This window comes from Rana temporaria, chromosome 4, assembly GCF_905171775.1.
Source record: "Rana temporaria chromosome 4, aRanTem1.1, whole genome shotgun sequence".
Lineage (NCBI taxonomy): Eukaryota > Metazoa > Chordata > Amphibia > Anura > Ranidae > Rana > Rana temporaria.
The window spans coordinates 26,132,764-26,151,444 of NC_053492.1; the positions used below are offsets into that span (position 1 = coordinate 26,132,764).

Here is an 18,681-nt window from a genome sequence, read left to right on the forward strand (position 1 = left end):
GCGCCGCTCTGCGCTTTTGTGACCCGCCGGAGCTCTCTTCCCTGCAATTATATTACAGAAACACTCACATTATATACTACTGTATAAGAGTGGATAACAGGATTTTACAAGCATTTTTAACTTGGGCTTATTTTCGGGGGTAGGGCTTATATTGCGACCCTCCTGGAAAATGACGCTAGGTCTTATTCTCGGGGGAAGGTCTTATTTTCGGGGAAACACGGTATGACAAAAATAAGATAACATTTTTTTATCAGAAATGTTTTACATTTTATGTTACATCATGTTTTCCCCAAGGTTTTTAACTTGTCAAATTTTGTTTATTAACCACTAGCCGACCAGCCGCCGCAGTTTTTACGGCGGCAGGTCGTTCTCGGCTGTGTGAAATCACGTAATATAACGTGATTTTGCATTTTAGCCACTAGGGGCGCACGTTCCCTCCTAGCCCCTGGTGCCGTCGCGGGTGTCCGGCGGGCGCGATCACTGTCGGGCACCCGCGATCGCTCGTTACAGCTGCCGGTCCTGTCAGGGGGAGAAATGTCTGATCGCATGTTCATACGATGTATGAACAGCAATCTGTCATTTCCCCTAGTCAGTCCCCCCCCCTTCAGTTAGAACACACCTAGGGAACATAATTAACCCCTTCCTCGCCCCCTAGTGTTAACCCCTTCCCTGCCAGTGGCATTTTTACAGTAATCAATGCATTTTTATAGCACTGATCGCTATAAAAAAGGCCAATGGTCCCAAAAATGTGTCAAAAGTGTCGGAAGTGGCCGCCATAAGGTCGCAGTACCGATAAAAATCGCAGATCGCCACCATTACTAGTATAAAAAAAATATTAATAAAAATGCCATAAAACTATCCCCTATTTTGTAGACGCTATAACTTTTGCGCAAACCAATCAATAAACGCTTATTGCGATTTATTTTTTACGAGAAATATGTAGAAGAATACGTATCGGCCTAACAGACAATTCTTTCACCGCTCCAGGTGAGCCTCGTAGATCATCAAGGGTTGTTGAACCACCAAGGTGCTGGCAATGCTGATTGTAGCACATGGACGAAAAAAACTCTGGATAGCCGCACTCCAAGATAACTTAAAATAAAGTTGGTCTTTTATTATCAAATGCACATGCAGACACTGCAAACAACAGGTACAGAAATGGCCGACGCGTTTCACACTGCAATTCAGCGCTTAGTCATGGCTAAGCGCTGAATCGTCCATGTGCTACGTATCGGCCTAAACTGAGGAAAAAAATCATTTTTTTATATATTTTTGGGGGATATATTAATTTTTTTTCAAAATTGTCGCTCTATTTTTGTTTATAGCGTAAAAAATTAAAACCGCAGAGGTGATCAAATACCACCAAAAGAAAGCTCTATTTGTGGGGAAAAAAGGACGCCAATTTTGTTTGGGAGCCACGTCGCACGACTGCGCAATTGTCAGTTAAAGCGACGCAGTGCCGATTCGCATAAAGTGGCTCGGTCATTGACCAGCAAAATAGTCCGGGGCTGAAGTGGTTAATGTTTAAATGTAATAGGAATCATTTATTTACAGTGAGTGATACACAAATAGACATATGATTGCGTAGATAATTGATGCACTTTTAAAGGGGTGGTTCCCCCTAAAACACATTGCTAACAATAGATTCCTAAGACCCGTTACACTGCGGGTAGGCTGGCTTTTTTTTTTTTTTTTTTTAGTACATACCGATATCTCCCCGTCTCGTTCCTTGTCGGTGGGCGTTCCTAGTTGATTGACGTTCCTCGGAGGGGCGCGTACGTGACGTCACGACTTTCCGAAAGAAGCCGAACGTCGCTGCGCATGCGCCGTATAGAGCCGACTCTATACGGCGCATGCGCAGCGACGTTCGGCTTCTTTCGGAAAGTCGTGACGTCACGTACGCGCCCCTCCGAGGAACGTCAATCAACTAGTTCCGCCCACCGCCTAGGGACGAGACGGGGAGATCTCGGTATGTACGAAAAAAAAAAAAAAAAAGCCAGCCTACCCGCAGTGTAACGGGTCTTAGGAATCTATTGTTAGCAATTAGTTTTAGGGGGAACCACCGCTTTAAATATGTATCAATTAGTAATGCAATTATATGTGAATATAAAACCAAATATTATTAAAAGCGGATAAGTTATTAACACAATCATATGATTAAAAACCTTGGAAAAAAATGTATATAACATAAATAAAAAAATAAAAATAAAAAATAAATAAAATGTCATATTTAATCTCCTGAATAATATTTCCAAAAGGTTTCTATTATATAATAGCATTACTAATTAATACACTTCTTTTACTCATACAGTGGAACCTTGGATTGCGAGTAACGCGGTTATCGAGCGTTTCACAATACAAGCACTGTGGGCCAGATTCTCGTCCAGCGGCGTAATTTTGTGCGGGCGTAACGTATCCGCTTTACGTTACGCCTCCGCAACTTAGACGGGCAAGTGCTGTATTCTCAAAGCACTTGCTCTGTAAGTTGCGGCGGGGTAGCGTAAATCGGCTGGCGTAAGCCCGCCTAATTCAAATTTGGATCAGGGGGGCGTGTTTTATGTAAATGTTCTGTGACCCGACGTGATTGACGTTTTTCCCGAACGGCGCATGCGCCGTCCGTGGAATTTCCCAGTGTGCATTGCTCCAAAGTACGCCGCAAGGACGTCATTGTTTTCGACGTGAACGTAAATGATGTCCAGCCCCATTCACGGACGACTTACGCAAACGACGTAACTTTTTCAAATTTCGACGCGGGAACGACGGCCATACTTAACATTGGTGCGCCGCAGTTATGCCTCATATAGCAGGGGCAACATTACGCCGGGAAAAGCCTAATGTAAACGGCGTATATTTTCTGCGTCAGCCGCGCGTACTTTCGGGAATTCGCGTATCTAGCTAATTTACATAATTCTACGCGTAAATCAGCTTATACGCCCCTAGCGGCCAGCGTAAAAATGCAGTTAGGCTCCGACGGCGTAAGAGACTTACGCCAGTCGGATGTAATAGAAATCTATGCGTAACTGATTCTAAGAATCAGGCGCATAGATACGACGGCTCGGATTCGGACTTACGACGGCGTACATGGCGCTACGCCGTCGTAAGTCCTCTGAGAATCCGGGCCTGTATTTTTGAAAAACCTGACGGTTTGCGCATGTTGTCTCGCAAAACGAGCAGGATTCAGTCCAAGGCAGTGTGCAGTACCGCATTTGACCTGAGGTGGGGGGGTTCGGAAGCCGAGCGGAGCCGAACGGAGCCGATCGGCGACCGTTCAGAGCCGTTCGGAAATGCTCGGAAATACTCCGTCCCAAGCCTTTCCGAGGTTTGCCGAGGTCAGCCCTGTCCTTGGGCCTTTCCGGCTGTTTCCGAGGCTCTCCGGCACCCCCCCCCCCACCTCTGGCCACATGCGGCATTGCATGCCATTGAAGCCAATTATTTTCGTTTCCATTGACTTCAATGGGGAAACTCGCTTTGATAGGCGAGTACTTTGGATTACGAGCATTCTCCTGGAATGGATTATGCTCGTAATCTGAGGTTCCACTGTATTTGGTTTTATAGTCACATCATTTTGGATACAAGTTTCCATTTTTATCATATTTTTATTTTTTAGCCCCGATGAAGGGAGAATGTCTTGGGCCCTGAAATGCGTTGAATTTTTTTAACCACTTCCGGACCGCCGCATGTACATTTACGTCGGCAGAATGGCACGGACAGGCACATCAACGTACCTGTACGTCCCTGCCTAGAAGTGGGTCGGGAGTCCGATCGGGACCCCCCCCCCCAGTACATGCAGTGGTTCCCGTGGCTTCAGGAGCGATCCGGGACGAGGGCGCGGCTATTCGTTTCGAGCCGCCCCCTCGCGATCGCTCCCCGGAGCTGAAGAACGGGGAGAGCCGTATGTAAACACGGCTTCCCCGTGCTTCACTGTGGCGGCTGCATCGATCGAGTCATCCCTTTATAGGGAGACACGATCGATGACGTCACACCTACAGCCACACCCCCTACAGTTGTAAACACACACTAGGTGAACCCTAACTCCTACAGCGCCCCCTGTGGTTAACTCCCAAACTGCAACTGTCATTTTCACAATAAACAATGCAATTTAAATGCATTTTTTTCTGTGAAAATGACAATGGTCCCAAAAATGTGTCAAAATTGTCCGAAGTGTCCGCCATAATGTCGCAGTCACGAAAAAAACGCTGATCGCCGCCATTAGTAGTAAAAAAAAAAAAAAAATAATAAAACTATCCCCTATTTTGTAAACGCTATAAATTTTGCACAAACCAATCGATAAACGCTTATTGCGATTTTTTTTACCAAAAATAGGTCGAAGAATACGTATCGGCCTAAACTGAGGAAAAAAATAAATGTATATATGTTTTTGGGGGATATTCATTATAGCAAAAAGTAAAAAATATTGAATTTTTTAAAAAATTGACGCTGTATTTTTGTTTATAGCGCAAAAAATAAAAACCGCAGAGGTGATCAAATACCACCAAAAGAAAGCTCTATTTGTGGGGAAAAAAGGACACCAATTTTGTTTGGGAGCCACGTCGCACGACCGCGCAATTGTCTGTTAAAGCGACGCAGTCCCAAACTGAAAAAACACCTTGGGTCTTTAGGCAGCATATTGGTCCGGGGCTTAAGTGGTTACAGAGCCAGTGAGTTTGTTTGAACATTTCCCCTTGGACAAGTTTTGAAGTCTCAGCACCTCTTTATTATCCTTTTGTCAGATTTTAATTGCTGTCCGGGTCCCGTTAGGAAAATCTCCTTTTCGCCCCTGGTGATCATTCTCACTTGGGATAAAAATAAAGGAAAATCCAAACATTTGGCTTACCCAATTAGGAATGAAAGGGAAATCCTCCAATGAATACAGCAGTCTCAGTGACAACTGTCCAAGAGGCAGGGCCGCTGATAGGGGGGGACCACCAGCCCTCCTGTAGGGGGCCCGGGCACACAAGGGGGCCCAGACATCAGGAGGATCGGTGGAGCATAGAATGAAGAACAACAATGGGGTAGATTCAAAGAGTAATTGCGTCTGCGTAACCATAGTTACGCAGCGCAATTGCTTACTTGCGCCGGTGTATCGAATGCTCCTGATTCAGGAACCTCGATACGCCGACTGCAGCCTAAGATATGACTGGCATAAGCCTCCTTATGCCGTCATATCTTAAGCTGCATTCTTACGCAGGCCGCTAGGTGGCGTTCCGGTAGTGGTCAGCGTAGAGTATGCAAATTGCATTCACAACCGTACACGTGCCCTGCGTACGCAGTTTACGTCGTTTGCGTACGTCGGTTTTTGCGTAAGGCTGCCCATGCTATTAGCAGGGGCAGCCAATACTACGTATACCTGTCGTTCCCACGTCGCGTTTTTTAAAAATTACGTTGTTTGCGTAAGTGAATCGTGAATGGCGCTGGACGCCATTCACGTTCACTTTGAAACAAATGACGTCCTTGCGACGTCATTTACCGCAACGCATGCGCACTACGCTCGGCGCGGGAACGCGCCTAATTTAAATGATTCACGCCCCCTATGGGATCATTTAAATTGCGCGCGCTTACGCCGGGCAGTTTTCCGGTGCGCACACGCATTTTACGGAGCTACTGCTCTGTGAATTGAGCGTAGCGCAGGTAATTTACAGAGGCGCAGCGGCAAAACGGTGCGCTGCGCCTCCGTAAAAAAAGCGCAAAGCTACCTGAATCTGGGCCAGTGTCTCTTACCCAGCAACTCAAAGCTGGTTTCATTTCCTCTCCCTTTGGCATTGGCAAATGTAATAGGAATTTGGAGAAGTGGATATGTGCTGGGAGAAGAGTTTGGGGGGGGAGGGGGCAGGGGGGTAATTTAGAGGGGGTTGTGCCAGGAGGGGGGATTTGTGTTAGGAAATTTTTGCAAGAGGGGCCCGGTGAGGTAGGCTGTACGGGGCCCCGTGATTTCTAACAGCGACCCTGCCAAGAGGACATTTCACTTCAGAGAGATTCCTACAGGACAAGAGGTGAAGGGCAAGAGGGCAAGCTATGCCATAAGACACAGATGGCGAAATGGAGAGGAAAAAGATGGAAGAGAACAAATACACTATGGCCCAGATTCTCAGAGACTTACGACGGCGTATCTGTAGATACGCCTTCGTAAGTCCGAATTTGCGCCGTCGTATATTTAAGCGTATTCTGGAAACCAGATACGCTTAAATTCGGCCAAGATACGAGCGGCGTAAGTCTCGTACTCCGTCGTATCTTGGGGTGCAATAATTACGCTGGCCGCTAGGTGGCGCTTCCTTGATTTCCGCGTCGAATATGTAAATGAGCAAGATACGCCGATTCACGAACGTACGTACGCCCGTCGCAATTAGTTATGCGGTTTACGTAAGACATACGTCGGCGTAAAGATAAAGCAGGTCTCTAGGTGGCGCAGCCCATGCAAAGTATGGACGTCGGAACAAGCTTATCTTTTTACGTTGTTTGCGTAAGTCGTACGCGAATAGGGCTGTGCGTAAGTTACGTTCACGTCACAGGCATTGAGCCAGCGTATCTTTGGGCGTAAATACGGCGTGATACTGAGCATGCGTGCGCATGCGCCGTTCGTTCGGCCATGCATCTACATGGGGTCAAGCCTCATTTAAATACAACACGCCCCCTACCAGCCTACTTTGAATTACACGCGCTTACGCCGGCCCATTTACGCTACGCCGCCGTAACTTAGGACGCAAGTGCTTTGTGAATACAGCACTTGCCTCTCTATGTTGCAGCGGCGTAGCGTAAATACGATACGCTACGCTCGCACAACGTAGAGCGGCCGTACGAGAATCTGGCCCTATATTACCAAAAGTATTGGGACACTTGCCTTTACACGCACATGAACTTTACTGGCATCCCAGTCTTAGTCCGTAGGGTTCAATATTGTTGTTGCCCCCCACCCTTTGCAGCTATAACAGCTTCAACTCTTCTGGGAAGGCCGTCCACAAGGTTTAGGAGTGTCTATGGGAATGTTTGACCATTCTTCCAGAAGCACATTTGTGAGGTCAGGCACTTATGTTGGTCAAGAAGGACTGGCACACAGTCTCCACTCAAATTCATCCCAAAGGTGTTCTATCAGATGAAGGTCAGGACTCTGTGCAGGCCAGTCAAGTTCCTCCACCCCAAACTGGCACTGGTGCACAATCATGTTGGAACAAGAAGGGGCCGTCCCCAAACTGTTCCCACAAAGTTTGGAGCATGAAATTGTCCAAAATGTCTTGGTATGCTGAGGCCTTAAAAAATTCCCTTCACTGGAACTAAGGGGCCAAGCCCAACCCCTGAAAAACAACCCCACGCCATTATCCCCCTCCACCAAATGATTTGGTCCAGTTCACAAGGCAAGGCCCATAAAGAAAGTGGGGGAAGAGTCCTGTACTGTGTGTGGGGGGATCCTGCACTGGGGGGGCTTTGTTCTGTGGAGTGGGGCTCCTGTACTCTTGAGGGTCTCTGTACTGTTGGGTAAATCTGTACTGCAGAGAGCTTTGCACTGTGTTTGGGGGCTCCTGTACTGTTGGGCTGCTCTGTAATGTGGAGCAGGGCTGTCTTAATGGGAGGGCACACCTGGGCACTGCCCTGGGGCCCCAGCTGCATGGGGGCCCCTGCACTTTTCCCAAAGCAGCTGGTTCTCGAGTCCACGCTGCCCCCATAATGGCACTGAGAGTGATGGATACACAGGGTTGGCAGGCTGGCAGTGGAGCACCGTGCTGTGCAGAACGATACCTATTATTTCACAGCCAGCAGGGAGGGGCTGGGCCGGAGCGCCAGTGATGCTCTGACCCCGCCCCATGCAGCTTGAATGCCTGGGACTCAAAGGCTGCGGGGTAGGAGCTGGAGTGGGAGGTGCTGAGTTGGCAGCACTGAAAGCCCACCTGCAGAAGTAGCATTGTGGATGGTAAACCCAGCGGTCCAGCACTGTTTGCACCAAAAGGCTTGGAATGCCCAGAGGGATGCTCCCTCCTCTGACGCTCCTTCTGCCTGCTTGATTGGTATAGGTGAGTGCAATGTTGAAGGTGGGCACAGAGTCAAAAGTTTACATTGTATCTTCACTGGAAAAGGGTGGAATAATGGTGCTGGGGGGATATTAAGGGTGTATGGAGGAAAGCAATGCTGAGGAGGGATCTGGGGTGTATAGGTGGTAGCAATGCTTGGGGTAGCTTGGGTGGCTATAGTGCTAGAGGTATCAGGGATCTAGAGAGGCCACAGGGTGGGGGGTATCAGGGATGTAGTGGGGTAACAATACAAGGGGTATCTTATGGTATATGGATACTGTGTTGGGGGCCCTGTACTGTTGGGGGGCTCTGTACTGTGTGGGAGGGGGCTCTGTACTGTGGGGGGGGGGGCTCTGTATGGTTGGGAGACTCTGGAGGACGGCTCCTGTACTGTTGGGGGCCTCTGTACTGTGTGTGGGAATCGTATGGTTGGAGAACTTTGTACTGTGGGGGGCTCTGTACTACAGAGGGGGGCTCCTGTATTATGAATCTGTACTATGGAGAACTATGTACTGTGGAGGGAAGCTCCCGTACTGTTTCGGGCTCTGTACTGTTTGAGGGGGTTCTGTACAGTTGGGGGACGCTGTACTAAGGAGGGCCTCTGTATTGTTGAGGGGGGCTCCTGTATTGCTGGGGGGGCTCTGTACTTGGAGGGTTGAGGGAAGGTCATTTTTTGGTTATACACTGTCCTTTGTCATCCACTTCTGAGAGTAGGTGACGGGGGGAGGGGGTGTAAGTACCTGCACTTATTTAGCTAGATTCAGTAAGAGTTAGGCCGGCGTATCAGTAGATACGCCAACCTAACTCGGAATCTGCGCCGACCTAAGTTTAAGTGTATTCTCAAACTGAGATACACTTAAACCTATCTAAGATACGATGGCTTGCGCCGTAGTATCTTAGGGTGCAATATTTAGGCTGGCCGCTAGGTGGCGCTTCCATTGCGGTCGACGTAGAATATGTAAATCACTAGATACGCCTATTCACGAACGTACGCCCGACCGACGCAGTACAGATACGCCGTTTACGTAATTTCATCAAATAGCTGGACTAGTAATGTTAAGTATGGCCGTCGTTCCAGCTTCGAAATTCGAAAATTTGACGTCATTTGCGTAAGTCGTCCGTGAATAGGGATTTACGTAATTTACGTCCACGTCTAAACCAATAGGCCCGTGTGGCGTACGTTGCCGCAATGCACACTGGGATATGTAAGCGGACGGCGCATGCGCCGTTCCAAAAAAACGTTAATCACGTCAGGTCAACCCGAATTAACATAAAACATGCCCCCTCAGCCTATTTTGAATTAGGCGCGCTTACGCCCGCCCGCTTTAGGCTACGCCGCCGTAACTTAGCAGGCAAGTACTTTGTGAATCATGTACTTGCCTCGCTAACTTACGGCGGCGTAGTGTAAACACGATACACTACGCCACCGCAAGGATAAGCCTGCCTACCTGAATCTAACTAAAAGTCTGAGAAAAAAAGCCCAGGTTAGAAATGCACATTGCCAATTACATGGGGGTTTCAAATAAAATATTTTGCAGAATATTTCTGTGAACTGGTCAACCTTCGCTCTTGTCAATGAGAAGACCAAAATCGGCCAATTCAGTCCTTTAGTTGAGTCACATGAGAAAGAGAGATGAGTTGCAAAAAAAGCTAAAAGACAACCTACTTTAGAGAAAGTATCAGTTATATTCTTTCTGCAGACAATACAAACTCAACAACATAGGCAAGATCATAATGCTGATAAAATCTAAAAACAGCAGTGGTTTTCCGTTTTCTGCCCCAAGGGAAGCATCAAAAATGCAACAAAACAAATGAGCATTCCATCTACCATTCCACAGCCGATGATGGACTGTGCAGCCATTGTAACTGAAGATGACTTGTGTCATGTGTCAGTAGGACTCTTCATCAATTACAACAAAATTGGGGACAGTTCCCAAAACCTAAGTTCCTTCAAAACTAAGAATAGACACAAAAAAAGACAAAACTTTTGACCTGGCAATTAAACAAAATATTCACATCTAAGCCACAAGGAAATGTACAAATAAGTAACAATCTTTAATTATTGACTGCATCAGAAACATTTGCTGCACAGATCGAGGAATATAACGTACTCAATAGACACAAGTTGGAAAACCGCTTACAAAATTTTCAAAATTGGACATGAACAAAGGAAATTTTGCAATTACAAGAGGCACAAAGTATGAGTAACCCAAGTTCCAAATACAAATAAACCCCTATACGTTTCGACCCCTTAGTTGGCTTTAAAATACTTTTTTGGAAACTACAGCTAGAGTTGGGGACGCGCTCGATTCATGGAAAGTTCTTGGAACAATCATCAATTCCAGACTCGACTACGCAAATGCCCTCTATCTAGGACTCCCCAAATACCAAATCACTCGTCTGCAAGTCGTTCAAAATACGGCCGCTCGACTAGTGACTGGGAAAAAACCATGGGAATCAATCTCACCTTCACTGAGATCCCTTCATTGGTTGCCGGTAAAAGACAGAATCACTTTCAAGGCACTCTGCCTAATGCATAAGTGTATTCAAGGTAACGTCCCCCAATATCTATGCGAAAAAAAAAAAGCCCATAACCCCAATCGCATTCTGCGATCCACCAATCAAAACCTCCTCCAGATACCCAAGGCCAGATACAAGTCCAAAGGAGATCGAAGATTTGCAGTCCAGGGACCTCGCCTGTGGAATGCGCTACCAACCACCATCCGACTGGAGTCGGACCACTTGGCCTTCAGGAGAAAGATTAAAACCCATCTCTTCTGAGGTCAAGGGGTTCCTTACCCATGAAATGGATACAGCGCCCAGAGGCGATTCAGTTCGCATGTGTTGCGCTTTACAAGTCTCTCTCTCTCTCTCTCTCACATGTTTGCACTTACCCGATGTCTAAGGCCGCGTACACGCGGTCGTTCAAAACCGATGAAAACGGACTGAAGGACCGTTTTAATCGGTCCAAACTAATCGTGTGTGGGCCCCATCGGTCACTTATCCTTTGGTCAAAAAAAAGAGAACTTGCTTTAAAATTTAACCGATGGACTGATAACCGATAGGTCAAAACCGATGGTAAGTATGCAAAAGCATTGGTTAAAAACCCGCGCATGCTCAGAATCAAGTTGACGCATGCTTGGAAGCATTGAACTTCATTTTTTTCTGCACATCGTTGTGTTTTACGTCACCGCGTTCTGACAGGATAGTTTTTTTAACTGATGGTGTGTAGGCACATCAGACCATCAGTCAGCTTCATCGGTCCTTCGGACCGTTCTCATCGGATGGACCGACCGCGTGTACGCGGCCTAAGCAGCTTGTAGAAATCCTTAATCTGTCAGTAGGACTCTTCATCAATTACAACAAAATTGGGTAGTACCCAAACCTAGATGACAGTTCCCAAAACCTAAGTTCCTTCAAAACTAAGAATAGACATGCAAAAGACACAACTTTTGACCTGGCAATTAAACAAAATATTCACATCTAAGCCACAACGTACTTTTCAAGGAAATGTACAAATAAGTAACAATATTTTATTTTTGACTGCATCAGAAACATTTGCTGCACAGATCGAGGAATATAACATACTCAATAGACAGAAGCTGAAACACAGTTTGTCGGGCAGGTAGCACAACTTACAAAATTTGCAAAATTGGACAATTTTTCAATTACAAGAGACACAAAGTATGAGTAATCCAAGTTCCAATTATAAATAAACCCCTATACGTTTCGACCCCTTAGTTGGATTTCAAATACTTTTTTTTGGAAACTACCGCTAGAGTTGAGGACAAGCTGGATTCATGGAAAGTTCTTGAAATGTTTGCACTTACCCGATGTCTAAGCAGCTTGTAGAAATCCCTCTAGTCACAGTCCGCAGCTCATAACCCAGTCTTCTGCATAATAAATCCCATAAAATATGGAGAATTTGGGTTTGGGTCTTTTAGCAAACTTGACGTGTCCAAGTTGTTTTTTCCTACACGGTTGCAATCTCACCGAGCCTTTGCCATCCTGCAGCTGTCCACTGGGCCACCAGAGATAACGCTCCGAGTCAGCAGTTGCTTTCTATAAAATTGGCTTTCCTCAGCTGGAAGTCTGCACAGAGGAAAAATTACTCACTGAATGGTCTTATTCTCTCTTCGTCCCAAGATTTACACTCTCTCTCTCTCTCTCGCTCTCTCTCTCTTGCTCTGTTTAGATGTACTTAACATCTGTGGAATGCTAATGACTGACAGATGAAACGGACAGAAAAAGACACCCAAACCAGTGGTTGGCTTGGGAGGAAGTGGATTTTTAAATGGGAGATTGCAGTGAGCATTAATGTCCTTTCAGTCCGTGCCCCCCTATTGCCCACTTCACTGCCTGCCCCGGCCTGTGTAAATATTATTCCTTAAATAACTCCATACCGGAGGGAAACATCTGCAGATGGCGCACCGAAGGTGGAGTGTTTATGATTTGACAAAACAAGGATTCTGGTTACAGTAGAAAGGGCATGACCTCACCGCCGCTAATTTTGGGCCAATAGTCTTTTAATTCCAACTAAGACGCCTGGCTTTTTACAGATCAGGAAGAGAGAAGGCAATCAGGAGTCCTAAACCAAAAATGTTTATAGAGTTTTTAATGGATGAACTATTTAGAATATATAGAAAGAATAATAATAATAATAATAATAATAATAAAAAAAAAATATATATATATATATATATATATATATATATATATATATATATATATATATATATATATATATATATATATATACTGTATAGATATACAGTAAAACCTTGGTTTGGGGGTAACTTGGTTTGAGAGTGTTTTGCAAGACAAGCAAAATGTTTTAATAAATTTTGTCTTGATATACAAGTGATGTCTTAATATAAGAGTAGCGTCATGTCACAACTGAGTATAAAAGAGAAGAGAGGAGCCTCTAAGTGTAGCAATATGGTTACACATAATGAAGGTACAACATTTAGCAACTTATTGCTACACTTAGAGGTGCCTCTCTTCTCTTTTGTACCCTGTAAAAAAATGCTTTCATGTACAAGTGCTTTGGATTACCAGCATGTTTCTGGAAAGAATTATGCTCATCCAAGGTTTTACTGTATATATATATATATATATATATATATATATATATATATATATATATATATATATGTATATATCTATCTATCTATCTATCTATCTATCTATCTATCTATCTATCTATCTATCTATCTATATATATATATATATATATATATATATATATATATATATATATATCTATATGGATATATAGATATATATATATATATATATATATATATATACTATATTGTCAAAAGTATTGGGACACCTGCCTCTACACGCACATGAACTTTAACCACTTCAGCTACGGAAGGATTTACCCACTTCCTGACCAGGCCATTTTTTAACATACGGCCCTGAGTTGCTTTAGCTGAGAATTACATGGTCGTGCGACGCTGTACCAAAACATAATTCACATCCTTTTTTTCCTATAAATAGAGATTTATTTTGGTGGTATTTGATCATCTCTGCGGGTTTTTATTTTTTGCCCTATAAACTAAAAACCAGCAACAATTTTGAAAAAAAAAACGAAATTTTTAACTTTTTGCTATAATAATTATCCCCAAAAAAATAAAAAAAAATGTTGATCAGTTTAGGCCAATATGTATTCTTCTACATTTTTTTGGTAAAAAAAATCGCAAGTGTATATTGATTGGTTTGCGCAAAAGTTATCGGGGCTACAAAATAGGCGATACATTTATGGCATTTTTATTATTTATTTTTTTACTAGTAATAGCGTTGATCATTGATTTTTAGTGGGACTGTTATATAGTTAGTCAGGTTGAAAAAAGACACAAGTCCATCCAGTTCAACCACAAAAAATAAAAAACACAGTAAAATCCTATACACCAAACTCCATACCCACAGTTGATCCAGAGGAAGGCAAAAAACCCCAGCGGAGCATGATCCAATTTGCTACAGCAGGGGAAAAAATTCCTTCCTGATCCCCCGAGAGGCAATCGGATTTACCCTGGATCAACTCTGCCTACAAATCTTAGTACTCAGTTATTTTATGTACATTTAGGAAAGAATCCAGGCCTTTCTTAAAGCAATCTACTGAGCTGGCCAGAACCACCTCTGGAGGGAGTCTGTTCCACATTTTCACAGCTCTTACTGTGAAAAAACCTTTCCGTATTTGGAGGTGAAATCTCTTTTCCTCTAGACGTAAAGAGTGCCCCCTTGTCCTCAGTGATGACCATAAAGTGAATAACTCAACACCAAGTTCACTGTATGGACCTCTTATATATTTGTACATGTTGATCATATCCCCCCTTATTCTCCTCTTCTCAAGAGTGAATACATTCAGTTCCTCTAATCTTTCCTCATAGCTGAGCTCCTCCATGCCTCTTATCAGTTTGGTTGCCCTTCTCTGCACTTTCTCCAGTTCTCCGATGTCCTTTTTGAGAACTGGTGCCCAAAACTGAACTGCATATTCCAGATGAGGCCTTACTAATGATTTGTACTGTGACATTGCGGCGGACAGATCGGACACTTTTGACACTTTTTTGGGACCAGTGACATTTAAAGAGCGATCAGAGCTAAAAAATAGCCACTGATAACTGTATACATGACACTGACAGGAAAGGGGTTAACACTAGGGGGCAATCAAGGGGTTAAGTGTTCCCTAAGGAGGTGTTTCTAACTGTGGGGGGAGTGGACTGCCTGAGAGATCACTGTTCCTAATCACTAGGAACAGCAGATCTCTCTCTACTTCCCTGACAGTACGGGGATGTTTCTTTTTACATTGACAGATCCCCGTTCTGGCTCTCTGAGGAGGGATTGCGGGTCACTGGCAGACATCGCGGCCACGTGCATCAGCTCCGACGTCGTGCTATGGGCGCACGCGCCCCTCTATAGCCCTTAAAGTGACCAATGGACAGCTATGGTGATTTGTGCAGGGGAGCCAACCTGCCGCTGTTTAACGATGGTGGCTGGTCGGCAAGGTGTTAATGGCATCCCAGTCTTAGTCCGTAGGGTTCAATATAGTGTTGGATCACTCTTTGCAGTTATGAAAGTTTCAACTCTTCTGGGAAGGCCGTCCACACGGTTTAGGAGTGTCTATGGGAATGTTTGATCATTCTTCCAGAAGTGCATTTGTGAGGTGAGTGAGTGAGTGAGTAACTTGTATAGCGCAGCAAATGCGAACTTAATTGCCTCAAGGCGCTTGGAATCCAGCGTCGTAACCAGTCTTTCAGAAGAGGTGGGTCTTTAGTTTTTTCCTAAATGCCCGATGGTTTTCCTCTAAGCAGATGGTCGTGGGTAGAACATTCCAGAGCCGTGGTCCTTGGACTGAAAATCTACGTTCTCCCTTCGATTTGTAGCGGGATTTAGGAATTTGGAGAATGTTTTGGTTGGTTGACCGGAGCACGCGCTTGGTGACGTACGGTTTTATTTTCTCGCTTAAGTATTGGGGAGCCTTCCCCTGTATACATTTGTGGGTGAGGCAGAGAGTCTTGAATGTCACCCGGTCCTGTACGGACAGCCAGTGGAGGGACCTCAAGACTGGGGAGACGGATTCCCACGGCTTTTTACCTGTTACCAGTCTGGCTGCCGTGTTCTGGACGACTTGTAGACGTGCCATCTGGTATTTCGGTAGTCCTAAGTAGAGGGAGTTTGCGTAGTCGAGTCCTGAGTTGATGATTGTTCCAACCACTACCGCTGTGTCCTCTTTCGGGATGAAGGGGATGAGTCTACGTAGCATGCGGAGAAGAAGATGAGAACCGCTGACTACTGCTCCTATTTGTGCATCCATCGTCATGTCTGAGTCGAAGATGACTCCGAGACTTTTGATTTTTTTGCTAGGTGCGATGGTTTGTCCGAGGATGGTGGGTGGTGTCCATGTGGTCCTGGAAATGGATTTCCTATTTGCGTGAAGGGTGAGTAGTTCTGTTTTGGATCCGTTGAATTTGAGGGAGCTTTCGGTCATCCAATTGTCGATCAGTGTGAGGCACTTTCCAAGTTCATGAAATTGGTCTTTTCTGTTGGTGATTCGAAGGTAAAGCTGCATGTCGTCGGCATAGGAGTGGTAGCGCAGGTCCTGTTTGCTGATGATTTTGAGGAGCGGGCGGATGTAGATGTTGAAGAGTACGGGTGAGAGGGGTGATCCTTGCGGGACTCTGCATGTGATGGTCTGTGTTTTTGATGTAAAACCTCCAAGTTTCACGGTCTGAGTGAGGTCAGACACTGATGTTGGGCGAGAAGGCCTGGCTGACAGTCTCTGCTCTAATTCATCCCAAAGATGTTCTATTGGGTTAAGGTGTAGGCCAGTCAAGTTCCTCCACCCCAAACTCTCTTATCCGTGCCTTTTTGGACCTTTCATATATATATATATATATATATATATATATATATATATATATATATACAATAAAAGGTTACACAAAGCATGTTGTAATTTAAAAAAAATAACTCTAGGGGGGAAATAATAATTTCCCATACAGTAGAGCCAACCTCTGGACGTGAGGGAGTGCTGCTTTTCAGGGAACCAAGAATCGGGTAACTATAGCTTTTTCTGTGCACCCCTAAACATAACAAGTCGTTAACCCCTGCAGTGGGGCAAGAGGCCCCTGAAAACCCACTCATATGGAGGGGACAACAGAGCTGCTGGCCAGCAGTAAAAGTTAAACTGCTGGTAGGCAAGTGGTTAATATTGGTGTTTCAGACACAACAAGACAATATAAAACATCCAACGTGTTTCGGGGTATCATAAGTGCCCCCCTTCTTCAAGGCTGTGAGGCTGGTGGTTCTACTGGCCCTGGGCTTTTGGACCTCTGGATGTATGGAGGCTCTCTGATGCATCGGTTAGTCAAGACACACGCGGAGATATGGTGAATCAAAACTACAATTTTATTCTTTGTGCGCACTGCACTTATTCATTACATAAAAAAAGGGAATGCCCTTGGTTCAGCCAATCACAGTAAAGTATTTAGTTTACACAAGTAATATATTACGTCACAATTATACAACACAGGGCCAGATTCTCAAAAGAGATACGACGGCGTTTCTCCAGATACGCCGTCGTATTTCTGAGTCGCGCCGTCGTATCTATGCGCCTGATTCTTAGAATCAGTTACGCATAGATTTCCCTTAGATCCGACAGGCGTAAGTCTCTTACGCTCTCGGATCGTAAGTGCATACTTACGCTGGCCGCTAGGGGAGTGTACGCTGATTTACGCGTCAAAATATGTAAATCAGCTACGTACGAATGTACGCCCGGCCGACGCAATACAGTTACGCCGTTTACGTTAGGCTTTTCCCGCGGTATAGTTAATCCTGATATATGGTGGCGTAAGTGCGGCGTACCAATGTTAAGTATGGCCGTCGTTCCCGTGACGAAATTTGAAAATTTTGCGTCGTTTGCGTAACTCGTCCGTGAATGGGGCTGGACGTAATTTACGTCCACGTCAAAACCAATACGTCCTTGCGGCGTATTAGGAGCAATGCACACTGGGAGATTTCCACGGACGCCGCATGCGCCGTTCATGAAAAACGTCAATCGCGTCGGGTCACAGAACATTAACATAAAACACGCCCCCTGTCCCACATTTGAATTAGGCGTGCTTACGCCGGCCGATTTACGCTACATGCTACAAGTTACATATGCATAATAACACCATGGTACTTGGAGTAAGGACAAGTCCTGCACAACATGAACCACTAGAGGGGCTTGATAGTATAATGAGAATCTAGGAGTAAGACAGTATAAAAAACATAAAATCATCCGTATGAACATCATGCATCTATGTATGCTCAACGCGTTTCATTGGGATATACCAACTCTTCAGGGGCGAATGCAATGGTGATCTATAAAGAGACATAACCATATGGTAAAATGTTGTAGTAGAATAATATAAATATAGAGGAACAAGATAACTAACCCTATAAATACTCACGTCAACTGTATAGATGTGAGCACAGGACCAGAGCCGTTAAAATTGTTATAGGCCTGTGCGTGTTATACGCCGATAAATACGGTACTTGTTCTTTTGCACGTACACAATAACAGATTGCAAGGCTGTCTCTAGCTTCTGTGTAATTAATCCTAACTGTTCTGGGTTAAAGCATACATCTATACAAGCATTAATTATTATGGGGGAACTCTAGCAAAAAAAAAAAAACGGAAATGGTGCAACAATGGTTGTAGAAACACAACATCCTACACTTATCCAATTACGTTAGGATTTATTTCATTAACCGCTTAACGACCGCCGCATGTACATATACGTCGGCAAAATGGCACGGACAGGCAGAACGACGTGCCCGATCGGGACCCCCCCCCGGTACATACGGCGGTCAGTAAGCCTCTGGGAGCGATCCGGGATGAGGGCGTGGCTATTCGTTTCTAGCCGCCCCCTCGCGATCGCTCCCCGGAGCTGAAGAACGGGGAGAGCCGTATGTAAACATGGCTTCCCCGTGCTTCACTGTGGCAGCTGCATCGATCGTGCGATCCCCTTTTATAGGGAGACACAATCGATGACATCAGACCTACAGCCACACCCCCCTACAGTTGTAAACACACACTAGGTGAAACATAACTCCTTCGGCGCCCCCTGTGGTTAACTCCCAAACTGCAACTGTCATTTTCACAATAAACAATGCAATTTAAATGCATTTTTTG

General features: G+C 45.0%; 1 protein-coding gene across 1 annotated transcript in view; it reads right to left on the reverse strand.

The window, feature by feature from the left end:
* The window catches only part of LOC120936044, a 166,132-nt gene extending 153,785 nt beyond the window's left edge, over positions 1-12,347 (reverse strand). Inside the window, exon 1 of the mRNA XM_040348144.1 lies at positions 11,828-12,347. The gene's annotated coding sequence lies outside the window, so the exon portion shown is untranslated. The remainder of the gene's footprint in view (positions 1-11,827) is intronic.
* Between the last annotated feature and the right edge of the window lie 6,334 nt (positions 12,348-18,681).